Genomic DNA, 13,398 nt, shown 5'->3' with positions numbered 1-13,398 from the left:
TTCTCCTGCCTCAGCCTCCCGAGTAGCTGGGACTACAGGCGCGCACCACCATGCCCAGCTAATTTTTGTATTTTTAGTAGAGATGGGGTTTCACCTTGACCAGGATGGTCTCGATCTCTTGACCTCATGATCCACCCGCCTCGGCCTCCCAAAGTGCTGGGATTACAGGCATTAGCCACCGCGCCTGGCTGATACTTTTCTTTCTTCATGGAACTACCTTTGGAAATCCTTACCAATATACGATTAAAAAAAATTTTTTTAATGTACCACAATAAATCAGTTATGACAGACATCTAAATTTCCAAGTTCTTCTTGTTGAATGAATGGCCAGACCTAAGTCTAGCATCTTCCCACAGGCCCTCAGTTATAGGTGATGATTTCTGGAATAAAAGTTTTGCTTTCCGAGGCCATCTCACAGACATCTGTGACATAAGCTGATCCAAGATGTGTGCCTTTTTCTTAGATACTTCCTTAACACATTAGAGAACCATTCCCTTACATTTGGGAAGAGGGAAAGAGATCCAATAAATAAAAACTATCTGGCACTCAAATATCAAGAACATATCCCAACACGTCAACCTACTCTCTGCTTTCTCATTAAAGGAATATACCAGTTAGAATCAGATCCAAACTCCTTACATTGCCTACAAAGCTCTCTATGATCTGGGACCTGGATACTTCACCCTTCTTCACACAACACTCTAGGAACCTAAGATGTTCCTCTAATATTTCAGTATTCCAAGCCAGTTCCTGTTCTTGAGCCTTTGCACATTCTATTCCCTCCACCTGGAATGGTCTTCCCTCACCTTTTTTTTTTTTTTTTTTTTTGAGACGGAGTTTCGCTCTTTGTTACCCAGGCTGGAGTGCAATGGCGCAATCCGGCTCACCGCAACCTCCGCCTCCTGGGTTCAGGCAATTCTCCTGCCTCAGCCTCCTGAGTAGCTGGGATCACAGGCACGCGCCACCATGCCCAGCTAATGTTTTGCATTTTTTTTTTTTTTGAGACGGAGTTTTGCTCTTGTTACCCAGGCTGGAGTGCAATGGCGCGATCCGGCTCACCGCAACCTCCGCCTCCTGGGTTCAGGCAATTCTCCCGCCTCAGCCTCCCGAGTAGCTGGGATTACAGGCACAAACCACCGTGCCCAGCTAATTTTTTGTATTTTTAGTAGAGACGGGGTTTCACCATGTTGACCAAGATGGTCTCAATCTCTCGACCTCGTGATCCACTGGTCTCGGCCTCCCAAAGTGCTGGGATTACAGGCTTGAGCCACCGCGCCCGGCATGTTTTGTATTTTTTTTTTTTTTTTTTTTTGAGACGGAGTTTCGCTCGTTACCCAGGCTGGAGTGCAATGGCGCAATCTCGGCTCACCGCAACCTCCGCCCCCTAGGTTCAGGCAATTCTCCTGCCTCAGCCTCCTGAGTAGCTGGGATTACAGGCACGCGCCACCGTGCCTAGCTAATTTTTTGTAATTTTTAGTAGAGACGGGGTTCCACCATGTTGACCAGGATGGTCTCGATCTGTTGACCTCGTGATCCACCCGCCTCAGCCTCCCAAAGTGCTGGGATTACAGGCTTGAGCCACCGCGCCCGGCCTTGTATTTTTAATAGAGACGGGGTTTCAGCATGTTGACCAGGATGGTCTTGATCTTTTGACCTCGTGATCCACCCGCCTCGGCCTCCCAAAGTGCTGGGATTACCGGCTTGAGCCACCGCGCCCGGCCTCCCCTCACCTTTTAATGGCTGGTCTCCACGCAAATGTTTCCTCCTCAGAGAAGCCTTCTTCATCTGTCACATCATTCTATCCACTATCTGAAATTATCTAATGTTTTCTCTTTCACCCATGAGAACACAAGCTCCTTTAAGGCAAGAGAACTTGTCCATTTTTGTTTTTTCACTATATTCCCAGAGATTAAGTGGATGCTCAATAAACTTATTAAATGAGTAAAGAAACAAATTAATTCCAAAACCAGAGTATTGCTTTTGCATCCATCCAGTCCTCTGTTCCAAACCCCAACCAGTAGAAGTAATCAGAAAGGGAGAGAGACTTTCCTTGCACTGATGGAAAGAAGTGAAAGATAAAAAAGATAAAAGATAGGAGGGGAGAGACTAGATTCATTAAGATCCTCTGAAAGCATGAAAAAAAAATGTAGACACACAAAGAAAGGCCAAAAATCTAACTATGTTGGCCCAAGGTGAGGAGAAAAAGAGCAACTGTTGGAATCCAAGAGGAAAGGGTCCCCTTCTGTGCCTCCAAGGAAGAGTAATATTTGTGCATCTACCATGCGGCAAACAAAGGTGGGGTGGCACCCACCAGGGAGAGAGAAGCAAGACAGACAAGGTCCTTGCTCTCAAAGAGCTTACATTCTAGCAGTTGAGAAAGGCAATAAACAAGTAAGCAAAAAGTAATTGTTAGTAAATGCCATGAAGTAACTAAAACCAAGTGATGTTGATGGACAGCTGTGGGAGACAAAGGTCCTAGAGAGGCTGGTTGGGCACCCTGGCCAACATGGTGAAAGCCTGTCTACTAAAAATACACAAATGAGCCGGGCATGGTGGCACACACCTGTAATCCCAGCTACTCGGAAGGCTGAGGCAGAATAGCTTGTATCCAGGAGGCGGAGGTTGTAGTGAGCTGAGATCGCACCACTACGATTCCAGCCTGGGCAAAATAACAAGACTCTCTGAAAAGCGGGGAAAAAAAAAGGAAGAAAAAAAGAGGTTCATTAGAGGAGGCCTAAGGTGAGGGAAACTTGGGAGAGGGGGCCTGCCTTCCAAAGATATGACGTTGACAATTTGCCAGCAAATAAAAGGCACGTGCAAATAACTTTAAATAGAAATAAGCCTGGAATAGGGAAGAAACAGAAAGCCACAGTGGCTAAGGAGAAAGATGGGCGGGAGAGCTGAATGAACAATGGTCAGCTCCTGAGAAACCTTCGTAAACCACCGTAAATAACTCAGCGCACCCTCAGCCACTTTACTAGGTAGATTCCGTTATTAATCCCATTTAGCAGCTAAGGAAATGGAGGCTCAGTGAGGTGAGGTGACCCGCCCCAAGTTACACCCTTAGAGACAGGCTACGTCTGGAATGAACACAGACGATCTAATTCCAAAGTTTATGATAGCGTTTCTCCCAAAATGTGGGAATCCCCATGTTACACGGCATTTCTATGTCCCGCGTGTATCGACTAGAATTCTCACAAACAATTCCAGTCAAGTGAGCTCACGATGCCCGTTTTACAGTCAGAGATTCAAGTACAGAGGTTAGAGAGGGGTGAGTTAGGGGGCTTCACTAGAGTTAGGGAAAGGGGCGACCGCAAGGCAGCCACAGCTCCACGCGCCCGCAGTCCCCGCCTGGGCAGGCCTAGCCGCCGCACACCCAGCTAGCGCTGCTAGCGGCCCCGTGCGCGGAGAATGGACACGCAGGCGCGACCAATAAGGAGCGGCCTTCCCGAGCGGCGAGGCGGCGGCGGAGCCAGTCAGCGCCGTGATAGAGAGGAAAGGGCGGGCAATCCGCAGGCTCGCGTTAGGCCGCGCCTCAGCTGCTCTCACCCCTCACAGGCCCCGGGGCCGCCGGACTTAGGCCGGAGACCTAGGACGCCACAAGGCGTGGCAAGCGCTGCCTGAGGAGGCGAAGACCTTGCCTGAGCGCACCGCCCGAGCCCCGGACCCACATTCCGTTCTCGCCCAGAGATGCGGTTCTCACTCCATAGCGCTCGGAAGTACCAGGAGCGCTTCTTCCCTTCCTCAGCTGGGCCCCAAAAGCCACTCTGATAGGCCGTGCACGCCCCGCGCCTCACCTCGTGGGGATACAGAAACAGAGGAGGGAACCCAGGCCGCGGACTGTAGCTGGTACTACTCGCTGCTGCCGCTGCTCCGCCTCACATTCAAACCCCGGCAAAATGGCGCGACAGCTAGGCTGATGCCAGAGCGCATGCGCGAGCGGGCCGCGGAAGAGGGCGGGGCCAGGAATGTTCTAACCCCACCCAGGTTCGAAGGGCCAATCGGGGCCTCGCTGTTTTTACGCTGACGTCACGAGTGACAATGCCCTTTGGCTCTGACCATTCTAACAGGCTTCAGGAGTCCGGATTTCCAAAGAGGAACGCAGATTCAGCGAGTGGCTGCTGGCATGTGACCTATTTCGATGTCAGGGCTTGGCACGTAGGCGGTTCAATGTTGAACGATCCAAGGTCATGCACATAGGGTCTCATAGGGAAGAGAACTTCCCGCCCCTCATGGAGCTTCTATTTTAGAGGGAGTATGGTATGTAACTTTTTGGTACTTTTATTGCAGCCCACAAACCCTACATGATCTGGTCCCTGCCAGCGCCTGCCCTCATCATCTTCCACTTCCCTCCTCTGCTAACCTTCATTCAGCTCTGCCACCCCACCTTCTTTCTGTTCCTCTAAGCTCCAAGCTTATTTCCACTTCAGAGCATTTATACTTGCTGTCTGGGATGTTCTAGATCCCTGAATGATTGGCCCCTTCTTTACATTTAGGTTCCAGCTCCACAAAGAGGCCTACCTGAAATTGCCTACTTACCACCACCCAGCACACAATTTAGGGTTGCTAGATTTAGCAAATAAAATACAGGCTGCCCAGAGCAATGTGAATTTTAGAATCAACCTGGCCCTCCTCCAGCTGCTCCCTCCTGCCCATGAGCTGAGTGGGTGTGCTCATCCAGAGCACATGTCACTCCCTTTCAGACCACACTACAGTTGCACAAGGCCCTGGAATTCCCAAACCATAGGACCCTGGCCTGTGGAGGCACTTGCCCGGGTCACTTCTTCAGAGGGTAAGCTGCACAGCAGCTTGTGAGTACCCCCATGCTGAAAGGGTGACTGGGGTCAGAAAGGGGTTTGCAGGGTGTTTGGGCAGGGCTGGGCATCCAGGCACTCATGCAAAGCCTTGTGGTGCCTGAGGTGGAGACAGCAGGGTGCTGGTCTTGGGCCAGCTCCCCAGTGTTGCTGCTTTCTGGTGTGGAGCTCTGAGGAGCCTGAGAATTCTATCTTTGACCTGCTCATCCAGATCTTTACAAAGGTGCATTTATAAAGGAAGGGAGATAGAGTGTATCTTATTCAAAAACTTTACATATAGCTTTTAAATGTTGACCGTCAGAGCATGTGAGCCGACATTGAGAGCCTGCAAATGTTAATCCTGTGCTAAGTGTGTTCTCTGTCCACAGCAGCCAGGGCTCCACATTATTTAGCACTGTCCATCTGCTCTCCAGCACATCAGAGCAGCCCTTCCCCTGCGTGAGATTCCTTTACTGGGCGAGACGGAAGGGAGCATCAAGGTTGCAGTGAAAGAAATAGACTGAAAGTGGACTATGCAGGGTTGTCTTTATATTTGTTTATTTTTATGAGTTATTTATATATTTATTTTTGTAAGACAGAGTCTTGCTTTGTTACCCAGGCTGGAGTTCAGTGGCACAATCTCTGCTCACTGCAACCTCCGCCTTCTGGGTTCAAGCAGTTCTGCCCCCGCCTCCCGAGTAGCTGGGATTACAGGCGTACACCACTGTGCCTGGCTAATTTTTTGTATTTTTTTTTTGAGACGGAGTTTCGCTCTTGCTACCCAGGCTGGAGTGCAATGGCGCGATGTTTCACCATGTTGACCAGGATGGTCTCGATCTCTTGACCTCGTGATCCACCTGCCTCAGCCTCCCAAAGTGATGGGATTACAGGCGTGAGCCACCACTCCTGGCCCTATTTTTTTATTTTAATTTTATTTAATTTTTGGGGACGGAGTTTTGCTCTTGTTGCCTAGGCTGGAGTGCAATGGTCGATCTCGGCTCACTGCACCCTCCACCACCTAGGTTCAACTGATTTTCCTGCCTCAGTCTCCTGAGTTGCTTGGATTACAGGTATGCACCACCACACCCGGATAATTTTATATTTTTAGTAGAGATGGGGTCTCGCCATGTTGGTCAGGCTGGTCTCAAAATCCTGACCTCACGTGATTTGCCCACCTCAGCATCCCAAAGTGCTGGGATTACAGGCGTGAGCCACCGCGCCTGGCAGTTATTTATTGATTTAAATAAAGACAAGGCTGAACTCAATGGCTGACGTCTGTAATTGCAGCTACTCGGTAGGCTTAGGCGCGATAATCACTTGAACCTGGAAGGCCAAGGTTGCCGTTAGCCAAGATTGTGCTACTGCACTGCAGCCTGGGCGACACAGCCAGACTCCATCTCAAAAAAACATATAAATAAATAAATAATAGAGACAAAGTCTCACTGTGTTGCCCAGGGTCACCTTGAAATCCTGGTCTGAAGCAATCTGCCTGCCTTCGCCTCCCAGAGTGCTGGGGTTACAGGTATGAGCCACGGTGCCAGGCTAGATCTGGGCAGTGTTTAAGAGGCTGGCTCCAGAGCCAGGCTGCAGGGCTTCGAATCCAGCTGAGTGGCATAAGTTCATCAACCTCTCTGAGCCCCAGGTACCTCTGTAGAAAGGAGGGATGGTGGTGATGATGATAAAGTAGTACCTACTTTATGGGGTTATTGTGAGAATTAAAGGCTGAAGTATGGTTGAAATAGCAGGAGTATAAAACATTATCAATATGGCAAGCCTAGCAGGAGAAAGTAATAAAATTCATTGGTGGGGGAATGGGAGGGGGAGAGATGGGGTATCACTGTTTCCCAAGCTGGTCTCAAACTTCTGGCCTCAAGTGACCCTCTTGCCTTAGCTTCCCAAAGTGTTGGGATTACAGGCTTGAGCCACTGTGTCTAGCCATTAAGTTCTGTTTCTTTCCTCTTTTTGTGGAAGGGAAGGGAAAAGTGAGACTTCACCAGGAATCCATGGAATGTGGCCCAAAGGCCAAGGACAGAGCACCTTCCAGGACTCTCAGAGGGCAGCAGGTGCCTAGGGCTGGTTTCTACCTATGACAGGTATGTAGTAGAAGTGAGTCTTCAGAGGCTGGGCATGGTAGCTTATGCCTGTAATCCCCGCACTTTGGGAAGCTGAGGCAGGCAAATCACCTGTGGTCAGGAGTTCAAGACCAGCCTGGCCAATACAAAAATTAGCCAGGCATGGTGGCAGCTACTCAGGAGGCTGAGGTAGGAGAATTGCTTGAACCTGGGAGACGGAGATTGCAGTGATCGGAGATTGCGCCATTGCACTCCAGCCTGGGCGACAAGAGGGAAACTCCATCACAAAAAAAAAAAAAAAAAAAAAAAGGCTGGGCGTGGTGGCTCATGCCTATAATCCCAGCACTTTGGGAGGCCGAGGCGGGTGGATCACGAGGTCAAGAGATTGAGACCATCCTGGTCAACCAGGTGAAACCCTGTCTCTACTAAAAATACAAAAATTAGCTGGGCATGGTGGTGCACGCCTGTAGTCCCAGCTACTCGGTAGACTGAGGCAGGAAAATTGCTTGAACCCAGAAGGCGAAGGTTGTGGTGAGCCGAGATCGTGCCATTGCACTCCAGTCTGGGTAACAACAGCGAAACTCCGTCTCAAAAAAAAAAAAAAAAAAAAGTGGGTCTTCAGGCAGCAGCTTCCTCTTCAAGCTAAGGAAGGCACATTGAGAGTGGAATTTTCAGCAGCCCAGGAAAGCAAAGGAAATGATCTAATTCCCACATTTATGAACTGTTTCATGATCGCACTCACAGAATTTTCACCAAAAAAAAAAAAAAATCTGAGATCGAGACCATTCTGGTCAACATGGTGAAACCCCGTCTCTACTAAAAATACAAAAAATTAGCTGGGCATGGTGGCGCGTGCCTGTAGTCCCAGCTACTCGGGAGGCTGAGGCAGGAGAATTGCCTGAACCCAGGAGGCGGAGGTTGCGGTGAGCCGAGATCGCGCCATTGCACTCCAGCCTGGGTAACAAGAGTGAAACTCCGTCTCAAAAAAAAAAAAAAAAAAAAAATCCTTGCATTATTTCACCAAATACTGAGTGTCTACAATGTGCCAGTGTTTCTCTGACTGGTGACTGTGAAACAGAGCAGTCATGGTCCCTGCCCTGACACCCTTACATTCCAGTTAGGGGAGAGAGGGATCCAACAGATCACTGCAGATAGTGGTAAGCTCTGAGACCAAGAAGGTAGCTAAGGTCAGGGAAGGTCTTTTTGAGGAATGAACTTTTGGGTTGAACCCAGGAGGAGGAAGAACCAGCCAGGGAGGGATCTAGGGAAAGAACATCCAGGCAGAGAGAACAGCAAAGGCAAAGGCCATGAGGCAGGGGCAAGTATAGAACTCAGAAGAAACAGGCCAGGCAGGTGGCTCACTCCTGTTATCCCAGCACTTTGGGAGGCTGAGGCGGGAGGATCACGAAGCCAAGAGATCAAGACCATCCTGGCTAAGACGGTGAAACCCATCTCTACTAAAAAGACAAAAGAATTAGCTGGGTGTGGTAGCACACGCCTGTAGTCCCAGCTACTTGGGAGGCTGAGGCAGGAGAATTGCTTGAACCCGGGAGGTGCAGGTTGCAGTGAGCCGAGATCAAGCCACTGCACTCAGCCTGGGCGACATAGTGAGACTTCATCTCAAAAAAAAAAAAAAAAAAAAGAAAGAATGAATTAGTCAATTTTGAGGTATGTAATTAGGTGGGAAAAGGAAGGCAGTTGATGACTTGGTGAGAAAAGGTGAGACTTTAGGGCAAGGGGAAAACCACAGCAGCTTACTGGTTCAACCTTGGCATCTGCTCACCTCCTCTCCTCCTACCTTATATTACCTCTGCCTTCCTTGAGGTTTTTTTTTTTTTTTTTTTTTTTAATTATACAGAGTCTCACTTTGTTGCCCAGGCTGAGTGCAGAGGCTTGATCTCAGCTCACTGCAACCTCCACCTCCCAGGTTCAAGTGATTCTCATGCTTCAGCCTTCCGAGTAGCTGGGATTACAGGCGTGTGTCACCATGCCCAGCTAATTTTTTTGTATTTTTAGTAGAGACGGGGTTTTATTATGTTGGCCAGGCTGGTCTCAATCTCCTGGCCTCAAGTGATCTGCCCACCTAGGCCTCCCAAAGTGTTGGGATTACAGGCATGAGCCACCTCACCTGGCCTTTTGTCGACTTTTAAATAAATAGCCCATTGCTAGTCATGAAACTACTCAAAGTACAGCCAGCCCTACAAGGCAAGTTTAAGAGGGCTGTTTGAGATGGTTTGTAAGTCAGGTGTTTGCAATACCGAAGCAGTTCACCTTTCAAACAGAAGCCTTGCAAGGTAAGTTCCTTTAGAGGTGAGGACTGTGTTCTGCTGTTCACCCTACTTGGTTTCTCCACCTCTTCTCCCCAGATTACAGTGACTGCCAGGATGACTGACTTGTGTGACGGTGAAGCGTATGTGCTCTGGAGGAGGATCCTGGGTCTTAGTCCTGGCTCTGCCTTTTCCCAACTGTGTCATCCATGTACATAGCTTTAGTGGGTCTCTCTGGGTCAGTTTCCTCGTCTGAAACATGGAGGTGTAATACTGCTGCCCACTTCATAGGGTTGTTGTGAGGTTTGAAGGACTTACTGTATGTAAAACACATTGTAAGGTGCCTGGGGTGTAGTAAACCATCAATGAACATTAGCTCTTAAAAAAGTCAACTTCCCAAGTGATCCTCCCATCTTGACCTCCCAACTGCTGGCCTTCCCAGCACTTTGGGAGGCCGTGGTGGGAGGATCGCTTGAGTCCAGGAGTTTGAGTCCAGGCTGGCCGACATAGAGAAACTCTGTCTCTCCTAAAAATAAAAGTTAGCCAGGCATAGTGGTGTATGTCTGTGATCCTAGCTACTCAGGAGGCTGAGGTGGGAGGATTGCTTGAGACCAGGGAGTTCAAAGCTGCAGTGAGCCATGATGGCACTTCTGCCTTCCAGTCTGCGCAGCAGAGACTCTGTCTCAAAGAAAACAAAAAGGGGGTAATAGCTTGCTAATTGCTAATTTCCAGAAGAGGTAAAAAGTGAATACAAAAATCTGCACAGAATTCTTTCCAGCTTCCATGATCTGTCCAATGGCCTCTTTCCATGGAATGGTTCTGTTTATGCCTGCTTTTCAGAAACCCACAGCACTGAGGAAGAAAATCAATCCACATGCCTGTATTTAAGCTTAAATTTATTCAAGGTGAGTTTACTAGAACACATAGGTATTTCTTGAACATAAATTAAGATAAATTATTTTAGCAATTCTGAATTAGGTTAATGAAGATCATAGAAGCTTTATGCAAAAATTGGCAATCTCTGGGAAAGATGAAAATTGAAATTTGTATATAATATCCTCAGCAGCTCTTCAGTTGAACACAGCAGATAAGGTTGGCTTGTGTCTGGAAATAGGCATTTAAGAAAAATACTAAAATCACTTTTGCCAGAATCCTTTGAGTCTCATCCATTCTCCTCCTCCTCTTGCTATGGGTATGCAGTTACACTCAATTAGTTGGATCCCTGTATTAGTTTGTTTTTACACTGCTACAAAGAACTACCAGAAACTGGGTACTATGGCTCATGCATGTAATCCCAGCACTTTTCCAGGCCAAGGCAGGTGCAACACCTGAGGTCAGGAGTTCAAGACCAGCCTGGCCAACATGACAAGACCCTGTCTCTCCTAAAAATACAAAAATCAGCTGAGCGTGGTGGCATGTGCCTGGAATCCCACCTACTCAGGAGGCTGAGGCAGACTTGAAGCCGGGAGGCAGAGGTGGCAGTGAGCCAAGATTGTGCCATTACACTCCAGCCTAGGTGACACAGAGAGATTCTGTCTCAAAAAACAAAACAGAGACTGGGTAACTTACAAAGAAAAGAGGTTTAATAGCTCACAGTTCCACATGGCTGGGGAGACCTCAGAAAACTTACAGTGGAAGATGAGGGGGAAGCAAGGCACATCTTACATGGCAGCAGAAAAAAGAGTGAAGTGGGGAGTGCCACACTTTTAAACCATCAGATTTCATGAGAACTATCATGAGAACAGCATGGCATAAACCGCCCCCATGATCCAGTCACCTCCCACCAGGCCTCTCCCCGACACATTGAGATTACAATTCCACATGAGATTTGGGTAGGGACACAGCCAAACCATTTCAGTTCCCCTAAGATGTGACACAAATAACCAACCCAAGGACAATTTAACAGACTTCTTAAACTAGAACCAGGCGTAATACACAGGTTTGCAAGACTGGGCATGGGTTATACCTGTAATCACAGTAGTTTGGGAGGCTGAGGTGAGAGGATCGCTTAGGCCAGGAGTTGGAGACCAACATGGACAACATAGTGAGACCCTATCTCTACAAACAAATTTTTAGAAATATATTAAAAGAAAAATTCGAGGGAACCACTCTGGTCTTCTGAAAAAATAAAATGTACTTTCGCCTAAAATGTGTTCCACTCTGTTGGTAGAGTACAAAATCAGTATAATTCTGAAACTGCTTTTCAAAATCCTTAAATAAGTGGCCTTTTAACAAGGTTGAGCTGACCTTTCTAGTGATCCCAGTTATCTTCTTCATTAAATGGGTAAGCAGCATGATTTTTTAAAAAACAGGCTAAAGAAAGTTGAAAGTATCTGCAACAAATTGACTTTGGGTCCTACATCACCATGTTGAAGGAGACTTCTTAGAGGAGGAAAATCACTTTAGTTCTAGCCCTTGGCACCACTGACATTTAGACTGGCTAATCCCTCGTGGTGGGGCTGTTTAGCAGCATCCCTAGCTTCTACACACTAGATGCCAGTCACTATCCCCCCTCCCCATTGTGACAACCAAAAAGTCCCAATACATTGGGAGGCTGAGGTGGGAGGATCACTTGAGCCCAGGAGCTAAAGATCAATTTGGCCAATGTAGTGAGACCCCATCTCTATTTTTTTTTTGAGATGGAGTCTTGCACTGTTGCTCAGGCTATAGTGCAGTGGCACAATCTCCACTCACTGCAATCTCCACCTCCTGGGTTCAAGCAATTCTCCTGCCTCAGCCTCCTGAGTAGCTGGGACTGTAGGTGTGTGCTGCCACACCCAGCTACTTTTTTGTTTATTTTTAGTAGAGACGGGGTTTCAACACGTTGGCCCGGATGGTCTTTTTTTTTTTTTTTTTAAATCCAAAATGTGTTTATTGAGATGTTTTCCCACTCATCTTGATTCGGAGTGCTTTTAGTGCTGCTTCCTCCTGAAAGAACATCTTTCTGTAAGCCTTGCTTTTCCTCCTGTAGGCTGGCAGAGGACAGTGGAGCAGCCAACACACAAAACTACCTTTTGTGCATGGCTGAAGACTGGGGTGATTTTATAGCATCCTGGGCATTTCACATCCATGAAGTAGGAATTGGGGCTCTGCACCAGGCCTTTCTCCTTGTGTTTCCTCTTCTCTTCTGGAGAGGGATGAAGGAGATCCTTTGCGAGAGGCATGTTCTAGTGGGTAGGTTGTCACCCCGGATGGTCTTAATCTTCTGACCTCGTGGTCCGCCTGCTTTGCCCTCCCAAAGTGCTGGGATTACAGGCATGAGCCACCGTGCCTGGCCCCCACATGTCTATTTTTTTAAACAAGTTAGAATTTATTGTGTTACTAAAAGTGATTTGGAAAATTACACCTTTAGTTTAATTATTGGGGATTACACTGTCAGTCTCTTACCCTTGTGTATGGAACTATGTCCAGAATAAAATTTATGTAGACAATGTTAAATGTTATGTGAATCCGATTGTTATTTGTCACATTGACTTAAAAATTAGTATCTCAGTTGGCATGGTACTCACGCCTGTAATTTCAGCACTTTAGGAGGCCAAGGTGGGAGGATCACTTGAGGCCAGGAGTTCAAGACCAGCCCGGGCAACATGGCCAAACCCCACCTCTACAAAACAATACAAAAATTGGCTAGGCAAGATGTCTCACTACTCTACTGGCCCTGTAGTTCCAGCGACTATCAGGAGGCCGAGGTGGGAAGATTACTTGCATCCAGGAGGTCAAGGCTGCAGTGAGCTATAACTGCACCACTGCTCTCGGCATGGGCTACAGGGAAAGACTGTGTCTCAAAAATAAATAAATAAATCAGCAACTGAATATTTCAAAGCTGTCAATGTGTATTGGTTCAACCAATAGCCACTGCCTGATCCTTACAATTAAATTTTATAACTAGCAACAACAAAAAAAGTTAATAGACTCAAGAGGCATATAAGAATCTTCTCATGACTGGATTTTTTCCCCCTTTGATCAGCGAGGGACATAAACTGAAAACTATGGCTTGGTATATGTTTTTTTAAATTACTACATTAGAAACAGCTATACTGGCTGGGCACGGTGGCTCACACCTATAATCCCAGCACTTTGGGAGGCTGAGGTGGGTGGATCACGAGGTCAAGAGATCGAGACCATCTTGGTCAACAAGATGAAACCCTGTCTCTACTAAAAATACAAAAATTATTTGGGCATGGTGGTGCGCGCCTGTAGTCCCAGCTACTCGGGAGGCTGAGGCAGGAGACTTGCTTGAACCCAGGAGGCGGAGGTTGCGGTGAG

At 47.7% G+C, this 13,398-nt stretch overlaps 1 protein-coding gene, 1 long non-coding RNA gene and 1 pseudogene across 4 annotated transcripts in view; 1 reads left to right on the top strand and 2 right to left on the bottom strand.

Annotated features, from left to right (window-relative positions):
- The window catches only part of CSE1L (chromosome segregation 1 like), a 57,215-nt gene extending 53,311 nt beyond the window's left edge, over positions 1 to 3,904 (bottom strand). For all 3 annotated transcript variants that reach the window (XM_002747631.6, XM_003732839.6, XM_078371905.1), the window contains exon 1: positions 3,798 to 3,904. The gene's annotated coding sequence lies outside the window, so the exon portion shown is untranslated. The remainder of the gene's footprint in view (positions 1 to 3,797) is intronic.
- Positions 3,905 to 4,075: 171 nt separating this feature from the next.
- Positions 4,076 to 12,926, top strand: LOC118153623 (uncharacterized). Its single transcript, XR_004742917.3, has 4 exons — positions 4,076 to 4,260; positions 6,765 to 6,886; positions 9,973 to 10,037; positions 12,656 to 12,926. It is a non-coding gene; the product is annotated as an uncharacterized LOC118153623 (long non-coding RNA).
- On the bottom strand, positions 11,926 to 12,408 carry LOC108591692 (small ribosomal subunit protein eS27 pseudogene; annotated as a pseudogene).
- Positions 12,927 to 13,398: the final 472 nt, after the last annotated feature.

Source organism: Callithrix jacchus, chromosome 5, assembly GCF_049354715.1.
Source record: "Callithrix jacchus isolate 240 chromosome 5, calJac240_pri, whole genome shotgun sequence".
NCBI classification, from domain to species: Eukaryota; Metazoa; Chordata; class Mammalia; order Primates; family Cebidae; genus Callithrix; species Callithrix jacchus.
This window is presented reverse-complemented; position numbering and strand designations above follow the sequence as displayed.